Below are 14,804 nucleotides of genomic sequence, written 5' to 3'. Positions count from 1 at the left end.
TCACTACTATGAGGGACGGATACTATTGGCATCTAATGAGCAAAAGCTAGGAACGCTGCTTAACATCTTACAATACTTAGAACAGCTTCCCCCCAACTCCAGCAAAGAATTATCCGGTTCAAAACATCACTAGCGCGGAGGGCAACTAGAGCAAACAAACTTCTTACCTTCTTTAGGGCACCAGCCAGTCAGGATTCTTCACCACCTACCGAAATGAACTGGTCATTCCTTCCCAACGCTTTGAGGAAGGGGCAATGCTTGGACTGAAACCTGAATATGGTGGACGAGCAAATCCCGTGGAATGTACCCTCCTGAAACGTACGGAGCAGAAAGGACACTGCACTCAAAGGTCAGAAAGTGATAATGTCCCTTAGGAAGCTCAAAATTCTGACTTGAAACCCATCCTAAGACTCTTTACAGGCTGGATGGTCGACAAGATGGTCGATGGAGGTGCGGGGCGGGCTTCCTTGGCTGGCTCAAGCCTGAGAATCGAATCTTCTTTAACAGTCTTCGTGAACTGGTTGGTCTTGATTAAGTCATGTCTGTTTCCTAAACTTGTCCTTGTGATGAACCCGGAGGAGCGAAGGGAGGTGGGACAGTAGGACACATTGTCCGGGAGGGAACGCAGTGGGAATCCGAAGGGCAGTCATCTGCGGGGACCAGGGAGTCATTTCCCGACGCCTGAATTTCTTATAATTGACGTTTGGTTTTACTCACTCGGTGTTCGTCCTACTCCGCCCTTAACTCAGCACACCCTGCACTTTTAAGGCTCGGGGCCTTTCTAAACCTGTCCTTCCCACGCCTTCGGGCTCTCTTGCAGAAGGCGAGATTCAGATCAACACTCGCAAACAAAACACTGGCAGCGGTGGGATTCGAACCCACGCCCCCGAAGAGACTGGAGCCTAAATCCAGCGCCTTGGACCGCTCGGCCACGCTACCAGGATACACTATATGTCTGTGCACATTTCCTAGTCATTCTTTCTATCTTTTTGGATTCTCTATATCCGAGATCTGAAACTTCCAACAGTACCATCAAACTAAACAAACAAACAAACAAACAGAAAAAGCCCAAGAAAAAGTTCGGGAAGGAGCGGGTTCCTTTCTTCCCTTCCCCCTTAGCTCCAGGAGAACTAAAACTTGCTCTCATTTAACGGGAACCGCTCCTCTCACTCGGGAACTAAAGGGAAAGATCTTTCTTAGAACGAACTAACCTCTCAGGAAACAAAACTCTTGGAATCCAGAATGTAAGAGCTCCCGAAAGAAAAAAGTGGAGTCGACCGCTACTCAAGCGCTGGGCCTGGCCCGGAGTAGCGCCTCCAGACTAATTAATAGAACCGACCAATAAACTTTTTGACTTCTGATAGCTTGGAGGTAGTGGCGGTGGAATGATGGTGGTGGTGGTGGAGGAAAAGGAAGGGCCCTGTCACCCTCGCGCGCCGCAACTTCAATTATTTGCTAGACTTTGCGTTTGTTTGACACTTTTTTGTTCTGGAACCGCGAGAGGAATCTTCAGTCTCCAGGAAGCCTAGGCAAAAACTTGTCTCCAGATTCCCTTCTGCTCTTTGAGACCCAACGCGGAAATCATTTACTCCAATCCATGGACTCTCCCCAGATTCTGCCTGAGTCTTCATCCCCTAATTCTGAGTGTCTGAAGAGAGGATTTTATTTAAATTGGATAGGTTCCTGCTGCCTGGGAAGTCTCCTGTCCCTTACTTTGTAGCCCATATCTCTGCATCTCCCAGAGAGGTTCCTCTGCCCTGAGTAGGTGTTGGTTTGCCGTCTGCAACCCGGCGACTGCTGTGACTGGTGTCAGAGGAAGGAGGTGACGGAAGAGGCCATTCCCTAGGGTCTGAGCCCAAGTTCTGAGCCCAGACTGGTGCTCGAGGCACCTCAGATTCCTAAAAGCTCAGCACTCTCCCACCTCTCATACTCCCGAGAGGCCCTGGTGTGCAGGAGCACGCGCAGGTCAGGAGCCAAGAAGCTGGGTCAGAACCGATGAGGACGATAGATTTCCATGGCCACTACTCTCAACACCGGAAAGATAAACCACATCTGATCTCCAAGTGTTAGAGCATCTCTGGTAGAGACCACCAAGCATGGCTCTCCACCCTCCCTGGGAGAAGGAGCTCTTGCTCCTTTTGATTGCAACAAAGTGGAAATTAACAGACTGCCAGAATGCTGATGTGTCTGTTTTAGTGGTGAGTGTCAGTAGCAGAGGATTTAACTCTCAACTACTGCTTACCCTTACAAAGGTAAAACAGGTAACTGCCCAAGCAACATGTTGGGGGATGGGGTTAGGGGATGTTCTGGCTACCTATCTTTCAAGGGTAGAAATTGTGGCCTCTGGTGACATTCACCCACAATCTTCATTTGATAAAATTAAAGGTATCTGGAGACAAAATCCCACAAATAGGCCCTAAACAGGGAGGTTGAAGGTGTTCACATTCTTTGTTTTCATCTTGCAAATATTCAACCTAAGTCAGTGGAGAGGCACCCAGACCTGGCATACCTGTTTAAGTATAGACAATAGTCATTGTCTCTTTATGATTTGTGCTTTCCAAAAGAAGGGAAAATTAATTCTGTGGTGAGGCTAGGGGTTTTCAGACCCCATGTAGGAGTTTTCCCCAAGAGTGACCCATAAGATTCTCTGATATTTTAAGCCAATATTTGAATTGTAAAGTCTTGAATTTTGAGCTACTATGTGGGTAGTCCTAGTGACAGAGACAATTTGCCTTTCCTAGTATCGACCATTCCTTTTTCTCAGTAGTTTATAACTCCAGTGTTAGTAGGGCTAGGGCCAACTTTCCCTGCTTTTCTTCTCTTTCTTTCAGTGCATAGTCAGTAATCATCTCTACATGTCAGGCCATACTCTAGGCCCTGGGAAAGAGTAAAATCATAACAAATTCTCCCCATACAGAATTTTACACTTTAAAAGGGAGGGACAGACAATTAAAAATAAATAAAATATGTAGAATTCCAATTAGTGATAAATGTAAGAATGCATGCTTTTTAATAGAGTAGTCAATGAAGGCCTCGCTGTGAAGATTACATCTGGGCAAAAACGGGAAAGAAGTGAGGTCATGGGCCATATGTATGAGGAGGAAAGACTTTCTAGGTGCAGAGAAAAGCAGAAGCGAAGGTCCTGAGTTGAAAAGTGTCTGTCCTGAGAGCAAGATGAGACTAGGAGAAGATGAGTCTGAAAGTTAATGGGGTCCATGTTTTGTGGGCTTTGTCCACAATGGGAAGCACTAGGCTTTACTCTGAGGAGATGGAAAAATCCCTGGAGAATTTTAAGCAGAGGGATGGTATGAATTGCTTTACATCTTAATAGGATTTCCCTGGCAGTACAGATGCTGAGAGGTAGTAAGATTCTTAAGATCTTTTGAGATAAACGTGACAAAGACTTGTTGACAGTCAAAACAATTTTCAGATTTTTTTGTTTTTGTTTTTGTTTGTTTGTTTGTCTGAGTACTTGGAAGGATGGATTTTGCCATTTACTGAGATGGAGAAGAATGCAGGTAGAAAAAGCAGGGATTTTTATTTTATGTGGTGTGGTGGGAATATCAATTCAATTTTGACATTAGGTTTATATTGTCTGTTAGACATACAAGTGAAAATGTTAAGTAATGACAATAGCTTTTTTTAAAAAGCAGCCAAATCGAGGTCGCTTCACTTCAGTTATCTGAAAAGTGCCAAGACTGTGAAGAAATAAGATCCATCTGAAAAGGCTCAGTGTCCAAACGCAACTCTTACAGAGCTCTAGTCTAATTATTGTAACAAATAGATGGCTCTCCCACTTGTTAGTGTTTCCTGTGTTTACATGTTTAAGACACAGAGAAGCAGAGTGTGAATCTCCTAAGGCTAGGAGATGTAGCCTGATGGTCAACTAGCATCCTTCAGACACTTGTTCAATTCTGATTGGCAGGAGAGTGCAGATGTTTCTGCTTGTGTTTACTGGATTTAAACACTCAACCATGTCTTAAAATCTCACAATCACCATCCATTAAATGCATATGATAAAAATGTATCCATGGTAGTTCAGTGGTTAGAATGCCCGCCTTTTATGTGGGACACCCACATTCGATTCGTGGACCAAGCACCAAGAAAAAAAAGAAGAAAATGCATCCAGTTTAAAATATCGACTGAGATAAACATTCTTTTCTAAAAAAAAGTTTACTTTTTCTTTTTTAATTTTATTGCAGTAGAGCACACATAACGTAAAATTTGCCATTTTAAGCATAGGGTTCAGTGACATTAAATATATCCACTTTTAATGTTGTGCAACCATTACCCCAATGTGTTTCCAAAACTTTTTCATCACCCCCAACAGTAACTCTATACCCATTAAGTAATAACTACTTAATTCCCTTTTCTACTCAGTCCTTGATAACCTCTTTATGCATCTATGAATTTGCCTAGTCCAGATATTTTATGTAAGTGGAATTGTACAATATTTATCTTTCTTGTGTGACTTATTTCATTTAGCGTAATTTTTTAAAGTTCATACATGTTGTAGCATATATCAAAATTTCACTTATTTTGATGGCTGAATATTCTTTCATTGTATATATCACGTTATTTACCATTCAACTGTTCATGAACGCTTGGGTTGTTTCCACATTTCACCGATTGTAAATAATGATGCTGTGACTCTTGTTATACAAATATCTTCTTGAATCTTGTTTTCTGTTCTTTTGAATACATACCTAGAAGTAAATTACTGGGTTTGTGGAATTTGAGTAATTCTATGTATTTAAGTTTTTATGGAACTGCCGAAATGTTTTCCACAGAGGCTGCACCATTTTACATTTCTACTAGCGCTGCGTGAGGGCTCCAATTTCTCCACATCCTCACCAAAACTTATTTTCTGTTTGTTTGCTTGTTTATCTTGATAATAGCCATCCTAGTGGGTGTGGAGCGGTATCTTCTTTAGAGAAATGTCTATTCAATTCCTTTGTCCATTTTTTATTGGCGGTGTTGGATTGGAGGTGTTGTTGAGTTGCAGGAGTTCTTCATATATTTTGGATTTAAACTCTTAGCAGATATATAATTTGCCACTATGTTCTACCATCTGAGAGCTGTCTTCTCACTTTCTCGATTATGTCCGTTCAGACATAAAAGGTTTCAGTTTGAGTAAGTTTATCTATTTTTCTATTTCTTCTTTTGAGATGATCACGTGGATTTTTTCCCCTTCCTTCTGTTACTGTGGTGTATTACATTGATTTTCTTATGTTGAACCACCCTTGAATTCTTGGTTGAGTCCCACTTAGTCATGGTATATAATCCTTTTAATAGGCTGTTGGATTTGGGTTGCTACTATTTTGTTGAGGATTTTTGCAACTTTATTTATAAGGAATATATTAGTTTACAAGCTGCCAGAATGCAATATACCACAACTGGAATGGCTTTTAAAGGGGGGAATTTAATAAGCTAAAAGTTTATAGCTGGGGGTGGGCCACCATGGCTCTTCAGGCAGAGTTGTCGCCTGCCATGCTGGAGACCCGGGTTCGATCCCTGGTACATGCCCATGCAGAAAAAGAGACAAACAACCCCCCCCTCCCCAAACCAAGAGGTTACCTTCATTCAAGAAAGGCTGATGGGTCAGGAACACCTCTCTCAGCGGGGTAGTCACATGGCTGGCATCCACTGGTCCCTTCTTCCTGGACTCTGTTGCTTCCAGCCTTTGTTCCTATGGGGGTTCATTACTTTACTTCTCCAGGGTAGGCTTTCATCTCTTGGCCTCCCTTGTCTTGTAGCGTGAAAACCAGGAACGAGGCCGCAGGCCTCCAGGAACGTTCCACGAAGTTTGAACAGGCTGAGACTAAGGATCCGTAGTTTCAGGAAGCAGGTTTTATTTGCTATGGCCATAGGGCTCAGCGAGTGGCCTCTGAAAGTCTGAGCCCCGAACAAAAGCCAACCTTAACTTTTATAGACTCTTTGACATGTTAAAGACAAGGTAAACAATTGGCTGATTTAAGTTGAGAATGGCCCAGAGCTGAACTGTTGAGGGGCCCCCACCCCAGGAATGTCTTCTCTTGCCTACCTGCATCTTCACCAGTTCCTGAAGGCTAGGGGAGGGGGTTTCTATCCCAGGAAATGTGCCTTATCTCACTTGCCTGCAAGTGGAGGGGGTTTGGGGATTTTCCACAGACAGCACAGCTAAATCAGAAAGAGGGAAAGGCCCACCTGCTGCATTTCCCCCCTTTGATGCTTACCCCAACTTTTAGGGAGGGGTTATAGCATCATTTGTATTTCATTTTATTTATTTGCTGCAGGTGTTGGTATGTTCTGATCTGAGCTGGGCATGGGAAACAATGTAGCCATGCAGGGTTTAGGTTCCTGTGAAGTTCCTCCCCTGAGGAATCTTACCCTTCTTTGGCTAACCAGCCATCTTCTGGGGCCAAGCAGAGTGGTATGAGGTGCGCAAGTGAGGGAGCAGTAACAACCCCTGAGAGGGTCTGATCTGTCTCTTTGACAGCCGATGCCCCCTGGCCTCTATGCCCAGTACCTGCTTTGGGTTTTTTTTCACCTGCTGGTGGGGCATTAACTTTGGTTACGTGCTTTTGGGGGCCCATGTTTTCTTTTCTTTTTCTTCAATGAAGGCTTAGCTCATAACTTTTGGGCAAGAGATAAAGTTAGCACCAGCTCCCAGGAGGCTTTCTCAGTTTTGCCATCCTAGAGTAATGAAAACAGCATTATTGAACCTGGTGAGGTGGGATTATAGTATACTGGGGGCATATTTTCAGCCAAGTACAAAATTACTTACTAGCAAGAAAGGTGATAAGGGTTGTTTGCATGCAAAAGCTATACAATGCAAAAATAAGCTCCAGGAAGTAAATACTTCTAAGGCTAGGTTGTTAATTTCCCTTAAGCAAGTCTCTTCCACACCTCATTGTGCTTTATCTGCATGTCTCAGCTTCTATTGAAGCTCCAGATCCTGAAAGCTCAAGTCTGCATAGACTTGTGTCTGCAAGCTTTAGGTTAAACATCAACCTTTTAACTCCTACAAAAAGTGACTTACTTTCTACCCTAAAAATCTTTTTATAATATTAGTGTAGACACACACACTTAGCAGCAGCTAGGAAGGGGGAATTTATCCAGGTAAGAGGGATTCTATCAAATTAGAGTAAAGTTTGTTTTCAGGAAGAACTCTAGGAGACCTATTTCCAGAAGGGCTGAAACTGCTAAACAAAAGACAAATACAAAGAACAAGAAAAAACAGTTAGTCCACAGACCTAGCAGGCCGGGATGTCCATGTGCTGATTTTCTAATTTTAGGCCCTGTGTAGATCAGTCAGCTTCCGGGGTGACTGAGGCAGGGCTCGGAGGGCTCCTCAGTCTTCGGCCGTGCATTGACTAGCTGCTTCCAGTGAGCTAGAGCAGGGCAATGACCGTCACTCTGGCCTCAGTCACGGGCTGGTCAGCTCATCTCAGCTGCGATGGAGAAGGGCACAGTGATTCCTGGAGGATGGTGCATCTCAGGTGTTCAGGATCAGGGGTACACTCCCAGGGGTGGTCGGCAGTGGCCGTTTTGACCTGAGACTGCTGAATTTATAGGATGCTCCTCATGGCTTTGACAGCTGTTGGGATTACTAAAATAACATGGTAAGGATCTTTCTATTAAGACTGAAGGGAGCCTCTTTTTTTTTTTTAAATTTATTTTTTCCTCTTCAGCTTTTTACCCAAACTATGTTTCCTGGTTTGACCTCAGGTAAGGGAGGGTAGATGCTAAAGAATTTGGGTACTGTTTTTAATACCTCTCCTTTTAGTTCATTTAAAACTTTTCTAAACTTTGACCATAATTTCCCCTCTACAAACCTTTGATAACTTACTATATTCATTCAGGCATTGTCCCACATTTTTCATTCTGCAAAAGCCATTCATTTCATGTTAGGACAAAACTATTCTTTTTCTTCTCAGCAAAAAAAAAAAAAAAAAAATCCTGTATGTCCTTCAGACTCAAGTCACCACCTCAAGCAAACATTTCATCATACACAGTTATTATCAAAATTAAATTTGTTAGAATAATTTTCAATACCCAAAACACTCCAGTAAATGCACAACCAAAATTCCAACATATAAAAATTTGTGTTTCTTTGTTTTGGCTTTTCCTTTCCCTGTATTCCAGTCTCCCATGTTTTCCAGCTTTGCCATTTTATGAAGTAAACCAGAGTTGATTGTTTTGTAGCCACAGTGTCAGCAGGGGCTTATTACACTTTTTGTGCAACCAATGCCAGAAAGAACTTTTTCCAGTTTGCTGATTCGACTTTTAAAAAGCAGTCTATATGATGGGGTTGGTGCCAATTTTTATAAATTTCATACACTTTGCATAGTCCAACACCAGTCCTTCAGCCCCTGCATCAGCAATTTTGACCATCCAAATAATTAATATATTTTTTCTTTTCCTGACAAACCTTTTTTATTTAAAATATTTCTATTCTTTGCTTTATTCTATACATTATCATCCTACTTATCAGGGTTCTAATCACAGTGGCAGTGGTTAATACCATATATATTTTTCCTTTGTTTATTTTACCTTATCTTTCTTATATTTATATTGGTCTATATGGACTGTGGCCCTCTCAGCTATTGATTGATAATTAAAACAATTTCTTCAAAAACAATGTTTTGATCCTGCAGTATTTACAGTTTTTCCTGTAATTCTACCAATTATTTTTCATAGGCTTTTCTTGTTTTATTTTATTTTCCTAATTTTTACAGGGTCCTGTGCATTTTGCTCATTCCTCTGCAAGTGAGGAATAAGGTAAATTATCCCATCCTGGGATTTCTTGTTTTTTTTTTAATTTTGAGCTTAGAGGATCTTTTTCCCTAAAAAAAAAATGACATTATTTCCTAATCTATGTTAAAAGCCCATGGCTTACTGTTAATTCACTTTAAGTAAACTTTGAAGAGGGCCTACTGACAAAAATTCCCAAATGTCTTAAAGCACCAGAAAGTATAACCCAGGGAGACAAAATATTTAAATTTAAAACAATTCTGCATACAAAAAGACAAAAAAACAGCAACTTTCAATTTATCAAGTATGGTCCTAATAAAGCATCACAATATTTAGAAGAACATACTCCACAGTTTCTGCATAAATTTTTAAAGCTTGTCTCATTGACCTCTACTACTATGAAGGCATGCTGAAATGCAAATCCTGCTCCCAGTGCCAATTTTGTGCATAAAAGACAATGTGATATTTGGGGCCATTTAATTTATAGGTTCGAATTTGTGGACAACACTGACTTCAGTTTTATAAAAATAGATTTTATCAGGAAAGTAAGTAAAGAAAATAATTAAAAGATAGCAACTAAAAGTCTTCAAAAATAGAGCATAGTTACATCACCAGGTAAGATGTCATTACCATCTAAAGAGAAGTGCTGGAGAATTTCAGAAGCAGCATTATAACTCTCAGTAAAAATCCATAACAATTTTGTGGACAGCATTCAGAGTCTCCTTAGTTAAGATACATAGCAAAGCATAAGATTTTGATGAGGTGCTGTCCCTCTCTCATAAGATTTTTTTTTCTCTTTCCTCTTCTTATGATAACTTCACATAGTAGTGGCCAAATTCCAATTAGCTTGTGTGAACTAGGCCCAGTTTGGTCCTCTGGGAACTGGCTAGGGACCAAGAAGAGCTTCCTGGGACCTAGATATTTTTATTAAAGTACACTTCCTTATGAGAGGATAGCCAGTCCTCCCAGCTAGAGTGCACATTTTAACTGTTTTGTTTGTTTTACCAAGGTTACACAATGGCAACATTAATTGTACATACAGAACAGATTCTTTTCATGAAATCAATTTTAAAACCCTTACATATAGCTGATGGGATACAGACTGTGCAAAAGGACTAGATACAAAAACTCAAAAATGGACAGCACAATAATACCTAATTGTAAAGTAATCATGTTAAAACACTGAATGAAGCTGCATCTGAGCTATAGGTTTTTGTTTTGTTTTTACTATTATTACTTTTATTTTTTTCTCTATATTAACATTCTATATCTTTTTCGGTTGTGTTGCTAGTTCTTCTAAACTGATGCAAATGTACTAAGAAACGATGATCATGCATCTATGTGATGATGTTAAGAATTACTGATTGCATATGTAGAATGGTATGATTTCTAAATGTTGGGTTAATTTCTTTTTTTCCATTAATTAATAAAAAAAACCCTTACATAGATGTTTTCCTTTTACTCTGAAATGTGTAAGATTTAATTTATAAGACAGAGTAATGATAAGCTGTAATATAAGAAAATTTTTTTTTTATTTTCCTAAAAGTAGTCCACTTTAATTCATACAGTTTCCTAAATCAGTCAAGTCAGGGGTCAGCTTGATTCCCCAGTCATCAGCGAAAGCCTTTTTTTAAAATTAGAAATCATGCATTTCAACTGTGTCTTACTGACTTCACCTCTCACATCTGAGGCACCAATGATTAGTGGGAGGGCTTGCAGACAAACAGCAAAGGGTTTTGAATAAACTGTCACTTCCTTCAGTCTGGCTGCTCCTCCATAGGGACATTGGGCACCTAAACCCCCACCAGCCCCCCTTTCAGGGTTGCTCACCCTGAGCCATATGAGGATTGCCACAAACTTGCAGAATCCGAACTCACTCATGGCCTGGTGCGCAGCCCAGGGCTTCCTTTCATTCACACAATTCCACACACACGTACACATTCCAACACACCCCCCTGCACCGTCCTTTCCAAAATCGAACCTGAAGACTTCTGTTTCCCCTGGTCCCCCCACTGGAGACCAGTACTTGGGTAGTCTGGGAGGTGATCAGGCTCCCCTTCCACCCAGGCCCCCCTAGCCTTTTATGAGTGGGCTGAAACTGATGCACCCAGGTGCTTACCAGACAAACGGGCAGTGCTCCCAGAAACCTGGTTCTAGAAACTGTCTCAGATCCATTGCCGCTCTGGCAGTGACAGGCGCCCCATCCAGGGAGTTCAGGAATCTGAGAGATGGGGAAATGCCCTGCTGTCAGCACTGGATTCCGTCGGGTCTCCAGTTAGGGCGCCACCACCACCATGGGTGAGGGAGGTGACAGTACACCTGCCTCATATCCTGGACGAGCCCCCAGAAATGTGGTGTGAAAACCAGGAATGAGGCTGCAGGCCTCCAGGAATGTTCTGTGAAGTTAGAACAGGCTGAGACTAAGGATCCATAGTTTTGGGAAGCAGGTTTTATTTGCTATGGCCATAGGGCTCAGCAGTAGCCTCTGAAAGTCTGAACCCTGTACAAAAGGCAGCCTTAGCTTTTATGGACTCTTTGACATGTTAAAGACAAGGTAAACAATTGGCTGATTTAAGTTGAGAATGGCCCAGAGCTGAACTGTTGAGGGGCCCCCACCCCAGGAATGTCTTCTCTTGCCTACCTGCATCTTCACCAATTCCTGAAGGCTAGGGGAGGGGGTTTCTATCCCAGGAAATATGCCTTATCTCGCTTGCCTACAAGTAGAGGGGGTTTGGGGATTTTCCACAGACAGCACAGCTAAATCAGGAAGAGGGGAAGGCCCACCTGTTGCAGTCTCTCTCCAGATTCTGGCTTGCTTAACATCTCATGGTGATGTCTGCTGGGCTCCAAGTATCTCCAAAACATCTGTGTCTCTGTTCTCTAAAGCAATTGTTCTCTAAGCGTCTACATCTGCTCTCTCTGTCAGCTCTGAGGCTTCTGTTGTTTCTCTCTCCAAAAAGTTTCCTCTTTTAAGGAATTCCAGTAAACTAATCAGGACCCACCTGAAATGGGCCGAATCACATCCCCATGAAAATAATCCAATCAAAAGCTTCTGGCCTACAATACTGAATTAGGATTAAAAGTAATGGCTGCCTCCACAAGGTTGAATCAGAAGTAAAACGTGGCTTTTCTGGGGTTCATAATACTCTCAAACCAATGCAGAATATTGGTCTGTAATTTTTTGTGTGTCTCTACATGAAATCAATAACAGGATAATTCAGGCCTCATAAAAGAATTAGGAAATGTGAGATGAACATATTTCTGTTGGTTTCTTTTTGTTTTTCCTGAAATTGATGCCAAGTACTATCACTATCTCTACCCTGTGTTCGTGTATAAGGGGCTATAGTAAGTCTACAAGGAGCATTAAGAACTGGGAGACAAAGTAAGATAGTAAGGGCCCAAAAAAGTAAGAAGGCACATTTTAGTGAAAATGATTTCCTATTCTGGGGCTGAGATCTTGCAGAAGTTTGGTGTCAAGCAAGGGTTCCTAGCAGTGCATCTCCTGGCCACTGCTGGAATCACAGACCACAGGTATACTTCTATCCATTTCAAGCTGATGTTTTAGGGTATACAAGCTAGCTGCAGGGTGGCTGCTCTAACAAAGCCTATCCATTCTGCCAATTATAGCTTCATCATTGTTTTGAAATTCTGCATTTGAAAAGTTTGAGAGGATTCAAACTCATTTGCATACAAAAGAAATTTTAGCATTGCCTTAGTGAAAGATAAGAAAGAGCTGTTAGATTTTTATATACAATTTCAATTGTTAATTTTTGAATGTTTATAAAATATTTGTAAATTTTATATTCTGTTTGTGCAAAAATAACAGTTCTCTTCATTAGTGACCATCAGAAATTTGGAAGATTGTCATTAAAGTAGCTTGAAAAGGAATTTTATATAATTGCTTCAAGCACAAAACATTAGTTTAAAAAGCTCAAGGTTTATAGTACAGCATTGAAAAGAGAATATTTGAATGAGTTTCTTGGGTGTGCACATTCATAACTTTCATCAAATTTGTGAAGTTTGGGGCCATTACTTCTTCAAATATTCTTTCTGTCCCCTTCTTTTTTTTTCTTCTGCAAGTACTCCTGTAATAAGTATGCTTCATGTTGTCCCACAAGTCGCTTAGGCTGTGCTCACTTTTTTAAATTTCTTTTTTCTTTCTGTCCTTAGATGAAATAATTTCAGTTATTCTACCTTTAGTGTTGCTAATTCTTTCTTCTGCCTGTTCAAATATGCTGTTGAATCCTTGTAGTGAATTTTTAACTTAAATTTTTATACTTTTCATCTCCAGAATTTCTACTTTGTTCCTTTAAAAAGTTTCTACTATCGCTTCTCGGCCTTTTGGCTAAGATCAAGTGTAGTATCTGTTCTTATCAGTTTAATATCTGATACGTCCTCTATCCGAGGAGAGTGTATTAAATGGATTTTTGGAGCAGGGAGATGGAGTGGGAGCTTGCTCCGTCCACTCCACGCATCGACCTGGTATTGCAGTACTTCCAGGAACGGTGCACCAAAAAAAAAAAAATAAATAAATAAATAAAAAGTTTCTACTTCCTCGCTTTGTTCATGTATCATTTTTTAAAATTACTTTTAGGGCCGTCATATTTTCTTTTAGTTCATGAACCTATGTAGGAGGTTTTGCTTAACTTCTTTGATTGGCATTTTAATGCTAGGCTGCTGAAATGCAAAATAGCAGAAATAGTATGATTTTTGCAAGGGGAATTTCTGAGGCCATGAAAGTGTCCAAATCAAGGCATCATTAAGATGATATCTTCTTCCTAAAGACTGATTACCAGTGATCCTGGACTCCTCTGTCAGATGACAAGGCACATGATGGCATCTACTTGTCTCTCCTTTCTGTTCTGGGTTTCGTTGCTTCTGTAACCGAGAAATAAAGAGTTAACATGATTATGATTACTGAATCATTATATAGATGTTTTCTTCTTTCTATATTGTAGAATAGGTGCAAGTTAATACCTGCAATTACTGAAACTGAGCTAGTCTCAGCCCTTTTATAGTTACTATTGTAATGGTTATTCTAACTTAGTCTCAGCTATGTGTATCCATTCCAATGTAATGATAACAACTCCATCCTCCTGTTTGAATCCATAAGAACTCTGAATTCCTTAGACTTGGGGAGACAGATTTGGGGGCCCAAGCAGTATCTGATCTGTTTTGCACCAATAAACTCTTTCTCTCTTTGAAACCACAGTGTCACGGATTGGCTGTTGTGCACATCAGACTGAGAACTCCGCATTTGTTTTGTATCACTTCCAGCTGCTTGCTTTGGTGACTTTCTTTGTTAATTTCTGTGCTTTCTCTCTCTTTTTCTGAATTTCATCCCTTTACAAAGGACTCCTGTAAAAGGATTAAGACCCATCCCTGGGCCATGCCCCAGCTGGAGTAACCTAATCACAAGTCACACCTACAAGTAAATTCACACCCCCAGAAATGGATGAGCTACAACAGCATAATTTTCTGTGATCCATAAAGCCTCCAGACCATCACAATTAGTAATTTAAATGTCTGTACTTCCCTGGGGATATTTTGTCACTATTTCTTTTGAATGGGTTATCTCTTCCTGTTTCTTTGTATGACTTGTAATTTTTTAATTTAAACTCTGGACATTTGAATATTTTTACGTATTGACTCTGACACCTTCCTCAGGGTTTGTTGATTTGTTGTTGTTTTATTGATTGTTGAAGAATGCAGTCTAGGTTGGCTCTGCATTAAGGCTTTCCTTCAATGTTTAACCTCGCTTATTTTGAATGTATAGATCAACTCAAGCTGAACAGTTTAATTCTTCTCAGGGTTTTCTGAGCATGTCTCCTGTCCTGGGCATACACGTGTAGCTTTCAAAATATTCTCCAGTACCCATGAATTCTCCTGTATATTTTAGTTTCCTCTCAAAAGAAGAAAAAAGAAACTCCTTCCTTAGATTATAATCCCAGGCCTTAGGTGTTTTTTGTTTGTTTGTTTTTGGTATGGGCAGTCCTGGAAATTGAACCCGGGTCTCTGGCATAGTAAGTGAGAATTCTGCCATAAGCCACTGTTGCACCACCCTTGGT

General features: G+C 40.7%; 2 non-coding genes across 2 annotated transcripts; one reads left to right on the top strand and one right to left on the bottom strand.

The window, feature by feature from the left end:
- Positions 1-857: 857 nt before the first annotated feature.
- Positions 858-939, bottom strand: TRNAL-UAG (transfer RNA leucine (anticodon UAG)). Its single transcript has one exon. It is a non-coding gene; the product is annotated as a tRNA-Leu (tRNA).
- A 12,122-nt stretch (positions 940-13,061) lies between these two features.
- On the top strand, positions 13,062-13,252 carry LOC143656673 (U2 spliceosomal RNA). Its single transcript, XR_013162577.1, has one exon. It is a non-coding gene; the product is annotated as a U2 spliceosomal RNA (small nuclear RNA).
- The last annotated feature ends 1,552 nt before the right edge of the window (positions 13,253-14,804 follow it).

This window comes from Tamandua tetradactyla, chromosome 14 (assembly GCF_023851605.1).
Source record: "Tamandua tetradactyla isolate mTamTet1 chromosome 14, mTamTet1.pri, whole genome shotgun sequence".
In the NCBI taxonomy this organism is placed as follows: Eukaryota; Metazoa; Chordata; class Mammalia; order Pilosa; family Myrmecophagidae; genus Tamandua; species Tamandua tetradactyla.
The sequence above is the reverse complement of the archived record's forward strand: the minus strand, read 5'-3'. Positions and strand labels throughout refer to the sequence as shown.